This window comes from Prosopis cineraria, unplaced genomic scaffold, assembly GCF_029017545.1.
Source record: "Prosopis cineraria cultivar Desert tree isolate PC_DT_omini unplaced genomic scaffold, ASM2901754v1 PC7, whole genome shotgun sequence".
Classification (NCBI taxonomy): Eukaryota; Viridiplantae; Streptophyta; class Magnoliopsida; order Fabales; family Fabaceae; genus Prosopis; species Prosopis cineraria.
Window position 1 is genome coordinate 11,647,495 of NW_026555338.1, and position 6,000 is coordinate 11,653,494.

Sequence of the window (6,000 nt, forward strand, 5' to 3'; positions counted from 1 at the left end):
GGTAGCTTTTCAAACCATTAACAAAAGAATTATATTCATACACATGCCAAAATATACATCATCATCGTAATTATTATTCTGGGAAAAAAACAAAAAATACTCTATTATTTAAAATCATGTTTCACTCTCCTTATTTTTCTTTATTAAAATAGATAAGTTTCATTTAATTCTTATGTTAACTTGTGCATAACAATTTTATTTTCAGTGTGTTTTGGATTTTTTATAGATGTTAGATGAGTTTGTTTTTTTTTTATGAATTCTAATGAGTAATATTAGATTATATTAGTTCTTGATATTGGATAATATGTTTCCTTTTTAATATTTTAATAGTCTTATATTTTCATGTTTATTTTCTTTTTCTTACTCACCCACTCTTTACCTTATAATTTTATTTGTCTAAATCATGCCTTCTTATTTTTGATCAGGAGTTGGAGCAATGAGGTGCCTCATTAAAATGGCACTGCAATACAACTAAGTAAGGGCAATTGTTGATTATTAAAATTTTAATAATTTAGGATTTTTAAGTATAATTAATAACTTTAGTGGGTCTTAATTGTCATTTTTCCTAATAACTAAATGCATTGTTGCCCATCAACAAAAAGAAAAAAAGGCTTACGTGAAAAGTGCAATTTAAAAATGTCACAAGAAAGTAGAAGCCAATAGAGACTCATCTCTCAAAAATACTATCAAGGTAAAAAACACAAGCACTATCCAAGATATAGGAATACATTACAATACAGCCTAGTAGGGACAGAGCATGGAATAATAATTTTTAACATTTTATTAGTTTAGTGCTCCCTCTGTTTCCATATATAAAAAAAAAACTATATCACATAGTTTAAAAAATAATTATTTTTAAAAATAAAATAATTAGACTAAAATGCCTTATGTTAATCAATATAAGCATGCAGTAATTATTTCTCATTAATGTAAATTATGAGGGGTGGTTTAGAAAATATGTAATAAATGCTTATTGAAATATGTAATTTTGCTTATATTTAAAAAAAAGCAAAAAGTGATAGTTTCTTTTATAAATAGAAATAGAGATAGCATAATTATAGTTACTCCTTTCGTTTAAAAATGCAAGGCATTTTTTAAAAAGTTATTTATTTAAAAATTTAAGACATTTTGAGTCTTTTAAAATGTAATTATCACTTTTTTTAAAAAAAAGTGCCTCTATTGAATAGATTATTTTATATTTTTTAGGATGAAGCACCTTATTAAATAAGGATAAATATGAAAAGATTTGGATCAATTTAAAGACAATGAACTACTTTATTAAAGATAAGATTCGATTAAAAATGCTTTATTTTTTGAATGGAGGGAGTACATCTTAGGTTTATAATGGCATTCGATAGAGTCAAATAACCTAGTTTGGGATAGAGCATAACATATTAATGCTATTAATTCATCGATAATATTTTTTATAGAAGAGAGAGAAGTTGATTTATATTTTAATGAGAGAAATATAAAGTGTCATCTTTACAGCTTAAAATAATATTAACACATTCCTTATCATTAATATTGCGCTACCTCAATGATCATAAGAGGATAAATTATTTATAAAATATATTTTAGATGGAAATTTAGAGAATGATGATGATGATGGTTATAATAAGAGTATATTCTCAAGAAATTGGTAATATAAAATTTAAGATTTGTTTGGATAACACTCAAATAAAGAATATTAATTGACTAAATAATGTATAAAAATTATGATTAGTTATAATTAAATCAATGTTTAATTATTAAATTAGGCCAAGAAATTAGAGTATGAATAAGGCATAGAGTGACAAGGGAATTATAATGAGTACAATAAGAATTAGGGTCAAAATTAAAGGGATAAATAAAATAAGGATTAAATATGGAACAAATGGTATAAATCCTAATTAAATAGTAAAATATCATTCCCAACCTAAAACACCAAAAGTGATGTGTGAATGAGAAAGATAAGAACATAATTGGAAGCTCTTCACATTACTAAATAAAAATAATAATAAAAAGAAGCTAACATGTGATTAGATTAACTATGAAGATAATGACCCCTCCTTCCACTCTATAAATAGACATTCACCCCTCCCACAAACATGCACACATTCACCCCTCCTTCCACTCTATGAATTGGGCTGGCCAAAACCCAGTTTCATATTTGTTTCCAAATGAAGGACTCTTCAAGGTTTAAAGTAAGCCAAGAATCAAGCAAAAATGAGTTTTCAACATTGATCCAGAAATTCTAGAATTTTTAATAATAAAGTAGAGTTTTGAAAGTTATGATTTTTAGTGATTCTTGATAAAGTATAAGCCTTAATACCTTTCCAAATGATATGAGTATATGAGAATGATTCCTACAAATAAAGTGTTACATTTTTGGTATCTGGTTCTAGTAAAATTTAGTGATGAAGTTTTTGCTATAGAAAAAGTTTAGAACCAATAAGATAATTTCAGCCCTTTTTGAAAATTTAGTATAATGGACTTGGGTTTGGGTTGAATCTCAGGATAGAAAATATGTCTTCAAAAGGTGATAGTAAGAGAACACATAACAATGATGACTCTAATGAAATAACTATAATAGTAGGAAAGCTAGGAGAAATCCTGCTATACAATCATGGCCTGAACGGGTAGGTCCATCTTGTCAAGCACCTAGAGAAAGAGTCATAACTAAAACCGCATGTTGGCTAAAAGAGATAGATTCAGATGAAGACCCTGACCCTACTTCACCTGATGCTGAGGAATTTGAATACGTTGAAGAAAGCGACAATGACAGGGTAAACGACCCTCACCACTCTTCTTCCAAAGAAGCAATCATGGAGTTAGATGAAGTAGATGATATGCATTTTGACACATATGACTATGACGGAGGATTTAAGTATGTGCTTTCATAGATCAAAAGTGGATATACAATTCCTTGACTGACACGAGACTCTCTTATAATGGCAGGATACAGGTATCAATTCCAAATAGAAGGACATCTCGATCTTACAATAAAAGAATACCCTAGTCTTTATAACAGATCAAGATTTTGGTGCACCCCAACAACAACAACAATAACAACTGGAGGAGGAGGTGGAGGAGGAGGAGGAGGAGGAAAGAGGAGGAGGAGGAGACAATGACGAAATGGAAGAAGGTAATGGAATCGAGGAGGATGATGAGTCAGAAATTGTTGAATACCTGGAGAAGGAGGAGGAGGAGGAGACAATGATGAAATGGAGAAAGGTGATGAAATCCAAGTGGATGAGGAGTCAAAAATTGTTGAATACTTGGAGGAGGAGGGGGATGAGGAGGAGGAGGAGGAGACAATAATGAAATGTAGGAAGGTGATGAAATCTAGGAGGATGAGGAGTCAAAAATTATTGCATAAATATGCATTGCATGATCTTAAGAGGCGAGAGTTTGTATTATCCTTGACTTAATTAGTTATAAGATAAGGAATAACTAATAGCTACAAGGTTGTAGGTTAGACCTCTTCTCATTGGACTCACTTATGCAATCCACCTATTGTGGTCCACATGAGATCATAAAGACTAATTTATTTGGACTTAATTAATTAATGCAAATTCATAATATTTAAAATATTTCAACATGTTTCCCATCTGGTTTTTATTCAGGCCATTTGTTTTCATTTACTAATTTTCATTATATAAATTTTTAAACTTATTTACAAAATCAGACCGTTATATATATCTCCTTAGGCATAACTTGAGGAGAAAAATATCGGTCCACGCAGTGTTCGTTGTCCATGTGACAATGTCTCTCCATTTGAACGAGAACGTCAAGATCAGGATGCCACGAAATTTCTAATTCTTTCCTCCAAATGTTAATAATATATTAATAAATAATAATTGTATGTGGCTCCGCCACTGGTGCCAGGTACAAGCATTCCAAGGTGGTTTAATATTTGTAGCAAAGGAGAATCTATTTCTTTTTGGTTTTGTAACTGCTTCCCACCTCTGTGCCTTTCTGCTCTTCTTAAACCAAATGATGATTTTCTTACCATCCGTTCTACTGAAACATGGGTTTACATCAATGAAGAATATGTACATGATTGTATATTGTGGCTTAGGAACAAACCAAATGTTGATCATATAGCTGCGTGCAATCTCAAAGAGGATATTATGTCGCATAATAAGATGGAACAATCTTGTGGAAAAAATATGTGGAACCATGCACATATTACATTTGCACGTGCTGTTACCTCGGTTAGAGTAGAAAAGATGGGAATCTATGTAATCAAACAACTTTGTGGGATGGAAGGTATCATATTTACAGATCCATATGAAATATTGGATTCAACTACTGGCGACCAGGGTAATAGTGCTCTTGTCCCTATTCTTCTGGATTTTATATATGTGACTATACTTTTTAATGCTACATATATGTATAATATGCCTTGCCTCTATCTCTAATTGGAAAATTATTGTTCTTACATTTTTTAAGGCAAAGTTATGGAAAGAAAACTCATTGTTATTTTCATAGAGAATATTCTTTGATCTTTGTTGCTATGTTGTTTGTATATAAAATGCTACTTAAGTGAACCATATATGTGAGGTCCTTTTGAAGTACAAGGATGTACAATTACAAAATTTATATTTTATAGCAAGTAATGTACTTCATGCGTATTTCCATGTTGTAATACCCCATGTAATTAAAGTTCTTAGTAGTATATATATACTACAGTAGATTTAATAAGCAAAATTACAAGGTGTAGGGAATAGTTAAAAAGAATTAATATAGAACAAAAATAACCAATTCAAAGTCATGTACCTAAGAATTTAAATCACCCTAAATACATACATACATATGTATTTAAGCTATGATACTTCAGAGAGTTTTTTGGAGTAGAGAGTTGGTGCCGCTTAAATAACATTAGAAACTTGCGAGATATCTAAAGATACATATGATGGTTTCTTAAAAACCTGTTAAATTCATTTTTCATATATTTTGACAATTGTACATGATAACCATTCAATAAATATGAATATAAATTTTAAAATAAAAATTATTAACAATATTTGATGGTTATTTCAATAGCTATCAAATTTATGAATATATTTGACGATTTACTTGAAAACTATCAAATATTTCTTTCACCATTAATTAATCCACACCTTTTTATATAACTATTAAACTTAAGGCATCGTTTTTAATTCCTTTTTTAGCAGGGATGGACCTTTTGAATACTACTTCAATATCAAAGTTACAGGAAGAGCATTCTCGTGACACTTTCAGAAATCAAGGTACATTCATCAAATAGTAATAATCAACTAATTTACTTCATCATTATACTAATATTTGCCTAAACAAATAGAATAATGTGGCTTGCAGGATTGAGTATTGAAGATAACAATGGGCTCTTATTGCTTCCCTGTAGGCAAACACCCTTACATGCATAATGGGTCTACCAGTCACCATGGTAATACACACACATATTTTTCAATTACCTTCAAGGACTTTTTTTTAAAACTTCTACAAAAGTTAATCATTTTTATTGTATCTATTCCCATTTCCTAATTTATTATTTTTTTTTAATTTTGTACTCATTGTCACTTAGCTTGTCAGTTGAGTTCTACGACTGCATTATTGTCCAAAATAAAAGTATTGGTAATTTTTTTTTTTTTTGCCGCAGAAAGTATTTGTAAGTTTCAAAAGTGCATATATCTTAATACATTTATCAACTTTAATTCAATTGTTTTCATCTATTTTTATTGTCAATCCCATTCAACAGTTTTTTTAATTATTGAACCATTTAAATGGATAAGGAGTAAGTGCCCATGTTCTCCAAAGGAAAAAAAAAATCAGTTCACTGTTATTTCATTATCTATTTCGAACATATAAATTATGAAATCACAGAGATCATCCCAGATGATGATGAGATGAATTCAGAATACACCAACAATTACGGTAATAATATCATGGCCATTATTAACCTTAATTTACTTTATCTTTCTCCATGTTTATTATTTTCCTCCATTTTTGTTATCAAACCATTTAAACTTATAAGAA